Source organism: Hippocampus guttulatus, chromosome 1 (genome assembly GCF_054856545.1).
Source record: "Hippocampus guttulatus isolate MCC_2025c chromosome 1, RoL_Hgut_1.0, whole genome shotgun sequence".
Lineage (NCBI taxonomy): Eukaryota > Metazoa > Chordata > Actinopteri > Syngnathiformes > Syngnathidae > Hippocampus > Hippocampus guttulatus.
In genome coordinates this window covers 22,346,658-22,364,243 of record NC_141261.1, presented here as the reverse complement: position 1 = coordinate 22,364,243, position 17,586 = coordinate 22,346,658, and the positions used below count along the sequence as shown (strand labels likewise).

The 17,586-nt window shown below is 41.2% G+C and overlaps 1 long non-coding RNA gene across 1 annotated transcript; it reads left to right on the top strand.

Moving 5' to 3' along the window:
- Positions 1–1,883: 1,883 nt before the first annotated feature.
- LOC147210992 (uncharacterized) lies at positions 1,884–2,175 on the top strand. The gene is made up of 2 exons (XR_015102188.1): positions 1,884–1,963; positions 2,036–2,175. It is a non-coding gene; the product is annotated as an uncharacterized LOC147210992 (long non-coding RNA).
- Positions 2,176–17,586: the final 15,411 nt, after the last annotated feature.

The window sequence follows — 17,586 nt, the reverse complement described above, 5'->3', positions numbered from 1 at the left end:
CCTGAACGAGGTCGCGGGGAGTTGCTGGAGCCTATCCCAGCTGACTTCGGGCGGAAGACAGACGACACCCCTGAACTGGTCGCCAGTCAATCACAGGGCACATACAGAGAAAAACCACCATTCACATCCACATTCACACCGTCACTGAGCGGGAACCGATCCCCGCTGCCCGCACATAAGTACGGCGTGTGTACCACTACATTATCAGCGACTTTGTACAGTTATTACGATCACCAATATGACCTCGCTCTCACTTGCGTGCTGACTGACATTGTTGCACAACTATATGCAGGACAACAGCACCCTCTTGAGGTGCAAAGGGAGAGATACAAGAATAAGACGAAAATGAGTTTTTGGTGACTGTATCTGTACACTTGCGCCCAAAGCAATCCTCCATTGTTGTTTTTCATTCCCATCGCAGACGATGCCAAGCCATAGAAAGTTACAATTTATAGAACAATAAAATATTCAGATATGTGAGACGAGAGTGCAGCATGCACTACAACTTGTACAAATTCCCAAGTTTACATGTCACCTACCATTCTCGCGTCAGTATTTCTAAAATAAGATCAGTAATGCTCTAAGACGGTGATGCTCAACTGGTGAGTCGGAAAGCAAAAGTGGGCCGCGAACGAATTTTGGGTGGGTCACGGACAGCCAGGAAAAAAAAAATCATATTAATTGTGTATTCTTGTTTATACTTTTCATGTAGATGACAACTGATATAGAAATATATTTTAGAATATTGGAAGACTCAAGAAAGTGAACAACAAAGAGCATTGATTACCCCTCACTTTCGAAATTGCATATTTTGAACTGACAACAAACAACTGCAGACTTTTGGCCACCAGATGTCGTCAGAGACCAGACTGTTTTCTGACTGCGTTACACAAACTTCTATTGAATTTAGCTAGGGTAACCATATGCTGATCTCAAAAAAAAAAAAAAAACACTCTTCCCAATCTCGAGGTACAGAAATGACACTCAAGGATGGTATACTTCAAAACCATTGTATATTTAAAAGTAGGGCTGCACGATTTTGGGAAAAACATGTAAACATGTATGGGTGTTGCAAATTGCAATATCGATATTATTGCGATATTTAACATGCACCTCAAAAAATCTAATCTAATGGAAGAAATATATTTTTTGGTGGAAAAATATTATTGCATTCTGATCTAGTTAAGTCAGTGGCGGGCCGTGCATTTCAACCTTAGGCCTTCAGTGACGTCACATACACATATTAACACAATATAGGCTCTCAGGCAGCACTTAATTTCAGGAGCATTTAAAACCATCAAGTATGCATTCATAATTAAGAACAGGAAACTAAATTTACAGATATTGTCAAAAATAAAAAGATTTAAAAAATACTAAATAAAATGCCACCAAAATTACGCTGTGTGATCATCAACAAGTCTGTCCAATAAATTGCACAACGTCGCAGTTTCATATAAGATACCAACCACACAATAACAAAACAAACTATTCTTTGAAAATAAAGTTAACAGATCATTTGCATTTTGAGAATAGGCTATACAACAGCAAATAACTGAAAATGTTAACTGTCAGTAACACTAATCATTTATGTACGGTTGATGCGTCTCGTAGATGTGGATGAAAATATGCGCTGTAAATGCGCTGACTTGCATGTCGCCATAGGTTTAAAAAAAAAAAAAACAGGACACATTTGGTCCGCTCAGCTCTGCTAAAACCACTACTGTTAAATTCATATTCCATTTCATTTCAAATTGGATGCTGAGCAACGTGGAATGAATGGTGTAAATAGCAGTGTGCGAGCATGTATGTGTGTGTGTGAGAGATGTTGAAATGTAAGTGGAAAGCAACAATAAAATAAATAGAAAAATAAAAGTGTGGTAATTGTACATACTTCTATACATTACAGATTGTCCAACCAGAAGCCAAAAGATGACGACTCCTCGCTTTGGTGGTGGAAAGAAAGGTAAATAAAATTATTGTACCTCACTCTGCAGCAAGATATATTTGCAACTTTTTATGTTTCTATAATTTATAGGTCGTGCATCTGGACGTGGTGGGATGAATCGATGGTGACAAACTGGATGGAAGCCAAAAACCATCTTCTCCACAGCTGCACTTTTGTTCATAGTTCAATAGTTTTGTTGTGTGCAAATAAATTATTTTGCTACAAAAACATTATTTGTAATGTTCTTTTGTAGGAGGAACACATTATTGAGGTATTTGAGCTGCCACAAAAGCAAAAAATAGTGTAAAACTTGAAATGATGCTTGAAATGCATGCTTTTACAAAAAGCTCATTTTCTCTGGATTTCTGTTATTTTAAATAACATTGAAAGCCAGTCGACTAAGTGGAAATAATATGACATAAAGAATACAGAGAATAATTTTGTTTACATATTTATGAAAATAGGCGGCCCGGTAGTCCAGTGGTTAGCACGTCGACTTCACAGTGCAGAGGTACCGGGTTCAATTCCAGCTCCGGCCTCCCTGTGTGGAGTTTGCATGTTCTCCCCGGGCCTGCGTGGGTTTTCTCCGGGTGCTCCGGTTTCCTCCCACGTTCCAAAAACATGCATGGCAGGCTGATTGGATGCTCTAAATTGTCCCTAGGTGTGAGTGTGGGCGTGGATGGTTGTTCGTCTCTGTGTGCCCTGCGAGTGGCTGGTAACCGGTTCAGGGTGTCCCCCGCCTACTGCCCGAAGACGGCTGGGATAGGCTCCAGCACCCCCCGCGACCCTAGTGAGGATCAAGCGGTTCGGAAAATGGATGGATGGATGGATGGATATTTAATTATCGACCAGTCCGCTAGCTCCGGGTCGATCGCGATTGACGTATTGGACACCCCTGCCTTAAAATTGGAGGTAATTCGCTGACTAGCTTAGCGTTTAGCGCTGAGCACCGCTGTTTGCGCATGAGCGGTGATTCAGTTGTCATCTGATTGGTTGCCCTCTATGTCAATCAAGTAACAGTATTGATGATAGGCTGACGTAGTAAGTTCTGTGTATTTAACGCCGTTGTTTGAATGGCAGCGCCACTGCCGAGGCGTTTTCGATGCTTGTCATTTGAAAGCCCCGGAGCCGCATTGAGCCGGCCAAAGAGCAGCATGAGGCTCGCGAGCCGTGGGTTGGCCACCGCTGCTCTCGAGAATCTTATTTTCTTTTTAAAAAGAATTTTGCCTCTCACTGGTCGCACAAAACATCAGTCAAATTAAACATATGTCTGCTGGTCCCATGAAAAACAGTTAAAGCCGGACATTTTCATGAATTTGTAAAACTCGTCCGGACAGAGTATAAACAAGTGGACACTCTAGTTTAGCATTATTCGTTTTTTGTTACACAATGCATCATAATAAACTACTTTGAAATAATATAATATTGTTGGGGTTATTTGAGGACATTATGTTTCAATTTCACTTTTATTTTTTATTTTTTAAATCTTCTGTATATCCTGGCGTTGCAATTTGAAAGAGGATTGAAAATATTAGCCACCAGGGGCCCTCAGTGATCCCTTGTGATCAATGTCGGTGCCAGCAAAGAGCTCATGCGGACTCTAAGTCACTATCAGCTGTGAGCCCAGGCCTGTGCACAAGTTATATTCCGTGTTTTGTCACGCAATTCCGGCAGCTATGCTCAGCAGTGTCTGCTTGGATTTGCAGTGAGGCTGCGTGTTCTAAAAGCATACAGCTGCTGGCTGATGGATGGCTTTTGGTTTCTCCAGGAGCACGTAAAAAATATTGCATGAAACACCAACAGCATCACAAGTCAACTTAGGTCACTTAATTAAAGGGATGAAGTTAAACAGGGATACGTATCCCTGAAAGCACAATAGAAGACATTTTCTTTTGGGGGGGGGGCTGTTTTGTAGTTAGCAGATACAGTCTGAAATTGTTATTTCATTTGCACTTTGAGCATTTGTATGTGTAGGGGATGATATATTTTACCTATATTACTACATCATTCACACAGTCCGTTTCATGACACAGAAATACAGGATATGGAATCAAATGTTTGTTTGTTTGTTTGTTTGTTTGTTTGTTTTCTGTTTGTCTATATATACCCTGCAATTGGGTGGCAACTATAGGCTGGGCCACGCCTTTTGGTTGAAATAAACTGGGTGTCACCGTAACTGGAAAATTGATGGATGGCTGGAAAATAGAATGTAAAGCAATTTGTGTTTGGCAGACTATTTGTTAGTTGGAAAACAGTGTTTCCGCCACATACTTACAGTTCAGTTACCTCAGATTCACAAGAGTCACTGATTTTTAAAAATATTTTAAAATATTTGTTATCATTGTTTGGGGGTGCGTTCTTTGGGAGTTGAGCCCCCATTTTCCATGGAAAATGTATAATGAATGTTGAAAATTTTGGGGGAAGAATTTAGGGGGTTTAGAATGTTTTTTTTCCAATGTATTTCACAAGGTGTCAATTATATGCCGTGCAATTATTTCAACAATAAAATATAGTTACCTTGATTCCAAAAGGCACAAATGCAGCAACCTTATATAATGGTAAGATTCATTAAAACCATACAAGCACTGCATACACACACAATTCCCATTCCTGCTTCCTGTACATTATACGCGACTGGTGTCCCTTTGGATCAGAGAAAATATGGGGCTCACTTATCATCCCAACTCGATCATTAATTAATGTGTAGCTACTCAGGAGAGTAGCGAACGGCGAGTAGCTAAATACATCACGAGAAAGCTGGACAGGTTCATCATCTCTAGAGGGCAATTGTGTCTTCAATCAATCAGCATATACACAGTATGTACAGTATGAGTTTTGGGTCACTCCAGATGCCTTTGGTGATCAGGACTTGAGACAAGTGTCTCGAGATCATAGAGATCATTCCCGCTGTGCCAGCTTTCAGATTGATTACACTTTGTTCTGTGATAATCTTTTAAATTCCTTCCCGACAGGGTGTGCAAAAGCAAACCCAGATTAATGGATCATTAGAAACGTGCAATTTATTTATCCTTCAAGAGGTTTTATGCACCCGTGGTGTTCTTCATGCACACGCGGTGAGAGGACGAGGAATGTGACAAGAAAAATTGCATTGAAGTCAGCGATACGTAACACGATTAGACAACAGGAATCTGAAAAAAGGGTTCTATTGTTTGCTGGCACGTGAGGTATAGAGAGAGAACTGCTTGCAACCATGTGACATGCGTAATCGGAATGCACAAGTGACAGGAAGAAACATAGGAGGACATGGGTGCCACTCGGGGACGTACCGGGAAAAGAATTCGGCCCGGGAATAGATGTCAATGGCGGCCATCACGGTGGCCGCAAAATAACCGTCGAGGTGTGAAAAAGTTGTCATAAATGGCCCATCATTTGCTGAGACGTAGTCAGCGACGGGATGCAGCAGTCACGTGCTGAAAAATGATCGTCGACGCGGGGGTGTCCAACCGGCATGGAAATATACCATCCGTTGGTAACATATTTTCCCGAAAATTCCGGATTGCCACCCCACCCCTGGGGCCACCTTATTTGACCTTGGAACAACTTTTTCACAGGCTTCAAAAACATTAAAGGAATCAAATGTTGCTAAAGTTAAGACCAGTGTTTGTTGTTGGCATGGACACGTGAACGTTTTTGCATTGCTTCAGGCTGAACTCACAGTAGGATCAGAACTCTGCCACCCATGAATAATTACTATACTTTGATTTCTTTTTCCCAAAGAGACCAGAGAGAGAGAGAGATATTGTAGTATTTTCTTGCAATTTCCCAACTCTATTTTACGAGATTTGTCACTGAACCTCACTGCACATATGTTCTGTGGTTCACCTGTAGTAGAGAAGCTGCACTCTTTTATGTAAGGGTTCGTTCTGAGAAAGCTCCAGGATTACAAACACACACACAAACATGCACTAGTTAGTAAGCTCACATACTCTGAGCTACAAACAAATGCATAGAAACTAGCAATTATTTTTTTGAAATGAGCATACATGCGAGCACCCAGGAAAAAAAAAAAGTGTGCATGAGAGACTCAGCTGCAGCATTCACTCCCCATTAGCTTCTCATGCATCTCTAATGCAACCCACATGCAGGATGTCGCCGCTGGAGGTGGGACACCACCCTCTGCGGCAGATGTGCACAACGGAGGAGGTAGAATATGACATACAGCCTTCATATGCTCAGGTGATGGTAATATCAGTATCAACTCAACTCAACTCAACTGTATTTATAGAGCACTTTCAGACACCCATGTGTGGATTGTGACCAAATTAAATCAGAATGTGCTTGGAATAGTAATAATAATAATGATTATTATGATTATCATTATTATTATTGATAAACAACAATGTACTCTGGTGAAAAAAAACAAACAAACAAAATGTATCACTCTGGATAATCTCATTGTGCATCCGCTGCAGTAGAATCAGAATGCATGAATGTATGTCATGTACGGCATGTAAAACTCTTTAGGACATTGAATTTTTATATTTGATTTGACATCACAGAAGCAAGTTCGAAGTTTTGTGTTTCAAGGTGAACCATCAAACCTTTTGTCACGCTCCACACGTGTTCTGAAGAAAACTTAATAAGCTTGGAATTTAACATGTGGAGCAAAAACATTTGGAGCGGTTTCAAATGACATTTTGGCCCCATGTGAGCCTAGAAGGTGGGGGCTCTCCACTCGACCACTCTCAAAATAAAATAAGATTTAAAAAATGGTATAAGAATAAATAGGGTGAATGTGTGGGTGCATCAAGGACACAAACGTTTACGAATTAAACGAGAGTCTTTGGTTGGTTTGATGAACTGCTATGACTTTGGTTCTGGAGCTGCACTCATAATGAGGTTAGAGATTGAAACCTGCTGGTGCGCAATCACGCAGTGATCCGGAGAATGGGCCGCAATATTATTAAGGGAGACTTACACTTGTGCAGGAGGAGCATTCTAAAACAAAACGAGGATGAGGATGAACAGATTACCTTTGTCACCTAGGAAGATGAGAGGCATGCAAATGGAGCATATGTCTAGAAGCAGCCGCTCTCGGTTTGTTTCTGTCCGTTCTCACCTCAGTGTCGCCAAAAATTAACCGACATCGGACGAACACACTATTGCAGGCTCCTCCAAAGCAGTGAAAAAGAGCAAGTGTGTTTTTGATTGTGTGTTTCTGCAGCCTTTTTCCGCCTTGTTTTTCTGAACTGCCGTCAGGGCATTTGTACATATTTACGAAATCAAACACCCTTGGAGTTCTACGATTCCAAATTTCGCCAACATCTTCAGGGAAAATATCACTAAATGAAAATCCTTTGGATTTACTTTGTTTGACAAGTACATCGGTTGCAGATTAAAATAAATTAAACTAAAATATATCATTTGGCTCTTTTTGAGGAAAAATACGGTAAAAGTACGTCATCTTAGCACATTTCAATCAAGTGCAGCCATGCTGCACCACTCTACAGCAGGGGTGCCCAACATTTTTTGGCCGAAGATCTACTTTTCAAGTCACCAACCTCCCACGATCGACCCGTGAATGCACGCCTAAACACACAGGTGCGTACGCACGCCATGATGAGCAACAGCAATAATATGAACGAAATAGAAAAATAAAGTACATACAACAGTTGGTCAAAGGGAAATCAATGCCTACCTTAGTAGAGACGTGACGCGAAGGCATGAGATGGACTTTTTCTGCGGGTTCACTATCTATCGTAGCTTACGTACAGCGTTTAGAAATGCTTCTCCCAGCACATTGGTGAAGTGTACATGAAAAAAAAAAACCTTTGCATGAGAATAATAATAATAATAATAATGATTAAAAAAAAAGATATATCGCAACAGCTCTGATCGCAAGCTGCAATTGCAGACGGATGACCGCTAACAACTTCCAGTGATATGCGGGTCATGCGACACCGTAGGTTAAAGGTGACCGCCTTTTTTGTTTTTGTTTTTTTTAAAGACTTATTTTTTGTGAAAGTGAAACTGACAGGATGCTTAGGATGCAGTGTAAACTAACACAAAAATATAGAATATGAATAACACGCACACAGACACATAAATCTTGTCGAAAAGTCGATTTGGGACCTACCGGTCAATCGCGATGGACATATTGGGCACACCTGCTCTGCAGCAAGTTGTGGAAAACATTTCTGTGACATAAGATTTGTTGTGGAAAACAAGCTCAAAATGATATCATCTTCTAGATACTGTTAGGAAATATCTCCATTCACTATTTCTTTTATTATGTAATGTTAAAAAATAACCTAGTACATATTCTGTAACAGTTTGTAGTATTGCATCTCACAATGCAAACAATGGACTGTGCAATCGTGGAATGGTGGAAAAGAAAAAGGAAAGAAAGATGTCACCACATTTTGTGATAAACCTGAACGTGTCTCAATATTTGTCAATTGTGGGCATGTGACTAAATAAAGGTGATTTGACTTGATAGGAACATAGTTCAGCGATCAAGGATGAACTGTACATGCCATTTTGCTTTTTCTTTATCTTAATTTGCTTCTTTGGTGTCATTCCAGAAGAAGGATCAAACTCATCAAGGAATGTTCAGATAAGAATGCGAGACAAATAAACACCAGGTGACATAATTATATTTAAAGCAGTATTGCAATTTCTCAAGAATAGCCTGTTGAAAAGAAATAATCATCCGAAATTGACGCGATAAACGAAGGACTTTCTGTACACATAAACAAGGGATTCACCGAAGAACCAGATGTCGATTTTGTCTGCTAGCTTAAGCCACGGATGCAACGGTTGGTTAGTTGTGAAGGCTTGGCTCGGAATATATCCGACAATGCATTTCGTTCTGCTATCAAAATGGCTCGGGGGAGGACTCATTTTTCCTGAACTCAAGTTTTTTCCTCCTTTATCATTTAACTGAAATACATCAAGTTACAACTACAAATTAAGGTAAATGGCCTTTTTACTTGTATAGCAATTTTTCACCGACACGGCACTCAAAGTGCTTCATACAGACTCTTCATTCACTGACTGCATCAGGAGCGAGTTGGGGGCTCAAGGACACTTCGACATGGTCATAGGGAATCGAACTCATAGCATGACGGTTGCGAGACGACCACTCTACCTGAGCCATGCTGCCCCCATAAGGTGCCAGTGTATTTTTATGATCTGTTTTGCGGAGCAGCTGCTCTCAGACAAATTGGAGCGCCCAAATGTCTTTGTCTTCATCGATGTCATGCAGACTCGTGTTCCTCCTACGCAGACCAGCTTGTTTTTGAAACCCTGCAACTGCTACCCCCACATCCTCATTGTTGGAGTCCCAACAATCTATGGTGTCCCTGTCACCCAAAATGCACCGATCACTCTTCCAGACACTCTGAACCACCTCATTCTCTTTCGCATATGCTGTTTTCCTCCCCATCTTTCCATATCTATTATTCATGAAAGTGGCTCCAAGAGGATAAATAAAGACAATGTGGAGCTTTGTTTTCCTCATTGCTGTGACTTTGATGGCAATCCTTACACAGTGATAGAGTGGATTTGTACCAAGTGTTAAGTAGCACACCAATGTGATTAAATGTTTTCTGTTTCCGAGACGACAAAAGGAGGGTTAGTAGACAGTTTATTTCACCGGACTACATAGAAATGACAACTCACGTTGTTGGTCACATTTCTGACGACAAAAACAGATTTAAATGTGATGATACGTAGTCAGGTTCAATCAACATGTACCATGCACAAACATAGTTAAACACAATATAGGGCGCGAGCGAACTACAGGAAGGGTACTGTTGGATAAACACCCTATCAATTAAATAAATGACATTCTGTCGGTATGTGATATAACGACTAAGCTGTTGAGTCCATTTTATGTCAACTTAGTTCATTTTCCAACCATGACTTGCACGACAGGACAAAAGAGCAAAAAAAATAATAATAATAGTGAGTGAGTGACACAAATTGGGCCCCGGGTGATGAGGAGCACAAATGGGAGACCTGTACTGCGAGGTATCAGTGCTCCGTCTGCTGGGACTCCCATCATGCCTCATGCCTCTCAGTTCTTTGTAAACACTTTCGCTAGGTGCTGCCACAAATAGCTGCTGCAACACACATACAGTACTGTACATGTGAGCAACACACTGACATGTTGCTAAATCCTAAAACTCATTACACTGCAGGATCAATCCCACCTCTCCCGCACTCTTTTTCTGTGTTACAAACGGAGAAAAAGAAGTGGAGATGAGTCATTATTGTGCCTGAGCCCCCATCCTCCCCCCCACACCCTCATCCCTGTCCCTATCGCATCATCCACCAAGTATTTCATCTGCCACCCACCAATATCACCCATTGATCAACATTTCATTTGTCATAATTAAAGTATGTCTTCAACAATCTCTGCTCTCAAGTGGTAATGAAGCACTGGCACAACAAAACAGTCTCCAGAGTGCAGTGGGATGATGTTGAGATGTGCGAGCCTCCTTAAGCCTTGCATCATCTCCTTGTTACTCTCATGTTCTCTTGAGAGTATGCAGTCTCATGTCTTAATTACAGAAAAAAAAGAAGCTCTCCTTCGATGTGCCTCTGCCGAGACGCAACCAAGTCTCTATGAAAAAACAAATCTTGCATTACACAGGAGAGAACAGCTTCACCTCGTGCTGCAGACCTATGAATTCATTTCTCATCATAAACACACACGGTCAGAAACAAATTAGACCCTCAGTGCATCCATTTACTGCTTATTTGAGGTAAAGGAGCAGGAAAGGGATGGACGACACTATCGACCAGGGGTCGGGAACCTTTTTGACTAAGAGAGCCATAAAAGCAAAATATTTGGAAATGTAGTTCAGTGAGAGCCACATACATATATGTATGTATATATAAACTGAATTTTAAAAGAGAATTCAACAAAATGTCAGTAGAATAAGCATCTGAATTATTTATTTGAAACAATGTTGTTATAATACTCACCATTAATATGAATGATTTTCCGTTCCTCACGATTGCTCACGATCCAGCAAAGCTAGCGGAATTATTGTCAGCTTGCCGGGTCCATATGCGGAGTTGCTTCTGCTGGCTAGCTTGCACTCTGCTCAGTAGCTTGCACGCTTCCTTTCTACTGTCTCTCGCAGCGTATTTTGATGCGAACGTAGCATGGCGCGTGTCAAAGTGCCGCTTTACATTTGACCGTTTCATCGATGGTATTTTGTTATTGCAAATTAAACACACCGCAGAACCTGTTCTCTCCACAAAGGCGAATCCTTCGGTCTATTCTACCGCCTTTATTACCGATTTGTCTTACTGTTTATTGTGCATGTTAAATTGCTCCATGTACAGCACTTTGTATGCAGCGATGGCTGTTTGAAAGTGCTCTATAAATACTGTTGACTTGACTTGAATTGTACCATCCTCGTCATCTTTTTTTTCTTTTCGCCATCTTATTCGTCGAAGGATTAGCTTTGCGCTAATGACCGAGCGGGCTGTTTCAAAAGGGGGCGTTTACCTGTTTACGCAGCAATGGCCAACGTAGGCCAGTATCATCCAATCAAAATGGCATCATCCAATCAAAATTGCTCCTGGAGCCAACTGCAGCCCTGAACAGGACAGTGAAAAATCGATGGATGGATTAAACAAGCGAGTATATTATGTTTTATCTGCGTGCCAGATGCAATCATCAAAAGAGCCCCATCTGGCTCGCGAGTCATTAGTTCCCGACCCCTGCTATAGACAGATCACCTGTCTATCACAGGACTGACACTTCGATACAGACATGCAATTACATTGAAGCAGTGAAAGAAGGGAATTAAAATGAATGAATGAACAGAATTGTTTTTAGCAGGTCTATTGGGGGCATGTTCTCCCATTCACGCATGCGTCATTTTTTTTTTAAATTATGCAACTGGCTTATGCACTTTTAAGATGCGCTGATTCTCCCATCGAGACTTCCGACACACCCGCCATGCATATTGCGTTACCTGGAATGATGTGCAGTAAATTCCATAGAGATTAATTTGGAAAACATGTCAAACTTTAAATGCAAATTTTAATCATCATGCGGTGTATGGGCAAGGTGTGTGCAACTGGGAGAATGCTGATGTGCAGCACTTGGTCTGGGTTATGGATGGCAAAAGGTTTGATCTGGAAGGCTGGAGGGAGGGAGTTCGGGAATGATGTGCAGAAAGTCTATGTGAGCTTTACAGGTGAAATGTAACCTTTACTAAATCAAATGACAAAACTTTTCTCGCCTACTGCATCCTAACGTGTCTGGTGTGCTTTTGTTCTCATGGTCTTAAAATTCCTGTGACTGCACCTCGATCATCTTCCTAGTGTCGGACACTTTCCAGATCTTGATGTCTTATCTGCTTTGGCCGTGGGGGCCGACAGCGAGAAATGGCAAGCACATCTTATTTCAATGTGGCTCGACCAGGCTCAGATGAACATAAAATCTTATTTTTCTACCACTGGTGGCCTCTATCCACTTATAATCCAACAAGTTCCCTTGAAGTCCAGCAAGTAGTGCAAGTCCAGATGTCGTAGTAGATTATGCTCTGAGAGATATATGTAGACACTTCCTCTGTCACAGTAGTGTTGTGGTTTGAATCTTTGCGAGAGAGAGGTTAGGAGGAGGATTTGTATTTTGGCGGATTTCAAAAGACCACAGAGGGTTTTCTGAGTGTGTTAGCATCACCATGCAAAGCTGTAACGTCCTGTCCATGTTGAATTCCAATCTCCCATGGTCCAAAACACATGTATTAAAATGTATACATAGTCGGGGTGTTCGGCGTAACCAAATCCTTCCACTTTAATATATATTGATATGTGTACATATTTTATTGGAGAGGCAAAACCTTGAAGGAAATGCCACATTTAGAGGATTGACAAATTAATTCATAAGCATGTCAAGGACAATAAGAAACTCATCATAGCTTCTTAAAATGAGTCGATATCAAATTGAATCGGAATCCGACTGAATCAAACCCAAGAGAATCATTTCAATTTCAATTTAAACATCCTTGAATCGTATCACACCCCATCTATCGAAATACGTATCAAATCGTCTTTTATTGGTAATATGTGGTTCATGAGTCGTGTCAATCCTGTGAATTTATCCCGCCTCTTGTCATAGGTCACATGGGATAAACTACAAAAAAAGCACCCGGGAGGGGATCGCATGCTCCAACTTAACAGTGTCTTGCTCCTCAGAACTGCATGGTTTAGTTAGTACAAGCGAAAAGCTTCACTTAGCAGCTGCTGCCAACACTCAGTGACCTCTGCCAGGGGGTCCAGGGCCTTGGGGGCCCGCCTGCTGTTGCTTGCAGCATAAGATGGAGAGCACTGAGCCCTGATGAATGTTCATGCTACTCTGTTTAGCTTTCAGTCAAGTGCACAGAGTGATGCATAAGCTTGCTGTCGCTTGCTCGTGAACAGGCACGCACACACTACATTATATACAGCATGGGTTCCTTTGCTCTTGGACAAATTTTCTGTTTCATTCATTCCTCTTAGAAGTGGCGAGGAGCACTTGTTATAAGGGGTTGCCTGTAGCAAGAATGGCAACGAGAGCCATAAAGTCATAAAAGTCTACTTGTTGTGTCACTGCTGTGTGTACACGCTTCATTTAGCCAGCAACACACGAAGATTCTCAAAGCAAATACAGGACGACAGACTCTTAAATAAGTGATTCTCTGCGACATTTCCAGAAAACAGTGAAGTCAGAAATTTCAAGCGCCTGATGAGTAAAAGAGCAGCAGGATGCCATTCACAGTGAGTTCCAATGGTAGATTTACGGTTTTGTGCTCTTTTATATCACGCAACAACCCCTAATCCAATGTCTGAATGTATTTATTTAATGTTAAAAGTGGGCGATGTATAGTAGAATCTCTGTCGTCAAGCACCCCAGAGGTTGGACAATTCTGAATGTAGGATGCCACGGAAAACATCTGCATATACAGTAATCCCTCCTTTATCGCGGTTAATGGGGACCAAAACCACCCGCGATAAACGAAAATCCGCGAAGTAGCGACCAATTAACATATACAGTACAGGTAAAACTTTTTTTTTTTTAAGTCCGCAAACAGTCCAGGAGAAGCTGCAAAGCAACAGCGAGTCACATAGAGCAACATATACAGTACTGTACTCCATGTATATGGAAAAAAGATTTTTATTATTATAAATTTTTTATTTTTTTATGAATGTTTGAAAAAATCCGCGATGCACCAAATCCGCGATAAACGAACCGCGAAATAGCGAGGGATCACCGTACTTTGGACTACAGTGTCTCAGTTCTGATGTCAGCTCTGTGAATCTTACATTTTCATGCGTTTCCTCTTTCTATGGCACTTTACCGCTTTTTAGTGAATAGACATTGTTCGCCAGCATCCTGGAACAGGACTTGCCCTGATCTTTCCCCTCCAATGGCATATTGTAAAGAAGATCTTGCAGTCGACCTGCCAATATCAAGCGAGTGTATTTCTATTTTAGCAATGTCAAGCACAGCGTGCGCTCCGACCAACCTGATTTTAATGCACATGAGGGATGCTTCGACAACTGGCCATTGGACACACCCTGTCACTTGATCTTTCAGCAAATGAATGAATGAATTAAAGCCGAACACAGAGGGCTGCTTGAAAGCTCATCACGTGGCCGATCGATAGGGGTGAATATTCCAGTCTGACTCCGCCAGCTCTGCGGCTGACGGAAGCCACTTTGAAGAATTAATTCGATTCTCAAGCAGACGTTTCAGCTGTGGCCCCGCACATGATTAGTTTTGAGAAAATATTTTCTGACATGCACTCAATGTTGAACGATCTCAGACCCTGGAGCGCAGCTGACATCTGCATCCTTTAAAAGGGATTATTACGTTTGTGAGCAAAAATACTGAAGACATAATGTTCGATGGACAGGACAAGAGATGTTATAGAAAAAGCAGAGTACACACATGCAGGACATGGTGATTATTTGTGCTAGTATTTTTTTGTCTGGTTACCGCCATACTTGTCATTTCTCATTTTGATTGTTGTATGGTATATTCATGACCTGCCAATGTTTTTGTATTCACAGGGCTTCCTTTGCCATAGTAGGAAGGGAAGTTCGTCATAAACCGAGTACAGTATCCCTTGTACTGTTAAAATCGCTCTCTCTCCTTTGTCTGGCCCATGACCACCAGGACTGAAGGGGAACATATCGTCTGGCACATGATGATTTTTCAATGACACAAGTCAGCTCGACCTGTTTGAGGCCGTTCATTCAACCTTGGTGGAAATTTATGGTCAACACCGGGCCTTTCCAGTTGTCTTGGTAATGTCGTGGTCACGTTCTGTGAGTGTCCAGCAGAGGCGTTCCCGGTCTTCCTGTTGCACACCTGTCTGGCATCACAATTTCTTGGGACTATTTCAGGACCTCATGGACCCACGTCAAGGTGTCGGATAATTTCGCCTCGCTCAAGTCATTGTTCATGTGAATTTCGTTCTCTTATTTTTCTTGTTCCATTTTTGGCTCTTGCCTAGATTTCTATTTTCTTGGGGAGGGGGGTTGTTTTGTTTTGGATTTTCTTTCCTTGCCTTTGCTTCTGTTCTTCGTTATTTAAGTAAATAGTTCTTGGTGCATTTAAGTGTATCCATGGTTTGGTCTCCATGCGATTCGGTCTTTCGTGTACTTTTATTCCAAGCGATTATCGTTTGTGTTTTTTCCTTGCCTTGTGCAAGCAAGCTTTTTCTTTTCTTCGCATTATTCCTGGCTTGTTGTCCAGCGTCATTATTTGTACTTTGAAGGCTTTGCACCTATTTTTTGTCAATAAAAATTTTTTAGATCAACTTTTCGTTCGTTTGTCGGGTTCGATTCTGTCTGGAATCTTCCGGACGCCCGACAGATAAAGGTGCAATTTTGATAGGGACCTTTACTGGATAGTGTTAGATTGTGCATTATCTGTCAGCAGTCTCAAGGCTCACTCAACCATTAATAATATTCAAATCATTCTGGTTGATTTTGATCATTTACCGGTATTTCATCTGAATCCACATGTCAAGCCCAGCTATATCATGATTCACGCCCTCTGAACAAAATATCTGCTTTTTTAAGTGGACAATTTGTGCACCACGTATTGTAGCTGCTACACAGCGCATTTATATGAACACAACAAGCAGGACCATGCATGTCAATCTGGTTTTGGACATACTGTACCTTTGGCAAGATTTGAGGACTCTGATTCTATCCGTCCTCTGCAAGGCGTTTCCTCACCAGCTTATATGACATCTGTCACATCAAACTAAGCCTCTCCACACAGTGCGAGGCCTTGTAGGCAATGTAGAGACACTGGGGCCTGAGACAGCACCCAAAGAAAGGAAGCCACAGGTCATAGAGGAGCCTGGGATATTTTGACAGTGACGAAATGCTGGCTGGCATACAAACACCAACTGCACAGGCTCACAGGCTTTGCGTAACACTATGGGTGCACTCTACTGTGTGTCAAAGCAGAATAGAAATGATAACACATTGGTATACATAATAGTTTTGCAGTGGTCACTTAATTTATCTTTGCTATTAAAAGGTTCAGTATGTTTGGGTAAAATGAAGATTTATGCTTAAAGGGTTATGTCATCAAAGTTCCGGGATTATTCTCACAAAAGACAGAAAGCGGGATATTTGGCTTTTGGGTGGAATTTCAGGAGGAGCCTAGAATTCATTTAAACCTTTACAGGTAACTTAATGTCACCTTCTCTAAGGTTAAATGGTTCAGTACTTTTTGCACAAGCTGCTGTTCTCTAACAAGGAGCTTAATGGCAAAATTCATAAGTTTTCAGAACCATGCTCATACAAAGAAAAATGCATTGACAAAACTCGCAAATTCCAAATACAAATACTGTCATTCAGAGGATTTACTTGCAAAATGTGACATATTGTTGAAATACCAAGCATGGTGAAGTATGGTTTTTTTTTTTGGGGGACTCCGAGTTTTTTCCCAATGCTGTACATCTGCTGGCAAAGGAGAATTGAGAGTAGCAAAATTGTATACTCTAAATATTAAGGCATTTAACAAACAAAATATTTTCAGGATGCTGGCACACCGCAACCTGCTACACATCAAATACATCTTTCTAATGAGCTCCCGGGCCACTTGAGTTCAAGCCAAATGAGGATGTTTCTATGGGATGAGAGACAGCTGTCAACATTCACTTGTGGGCCAATTACCGTTTATTTTGGAGACACTCAAGTCGTCTGTTACACACTCATCTGCATCGCGTTCAACTTTTCTAAATTGTGTAACTTCAAAGACAGCGCTAGCATGGCCAACTAATTAATTCACTTCTTCAAATCATGTTGGGAATCAGTGTCTTTCTCAGAGGCTGCCTGTTAAAGCACAAACTGGTCATTGCCGGGAAAAGAATGGAATGATACAATATATAGTAGTAATGTAACAATATTGTGCTTGTAGTTTGCAGTATGTGCAACAACTGCACTTCATAATACTGATGGCAGTTTCTAAGAATTTGACCCCTCTCATTTGCTGTAGGCATATACAGTAACCATGCAAATAGTGCACTGTATTGAAGCTATTGAAGCTCTTAGTGTGCTCTAAACTGGTTCAACACCAGTGCAAAGTACAACCACAATGCAGTGTTACAAGTAGTTGCCCTCTAGTCTGAAAGTTAAAAAAGTAT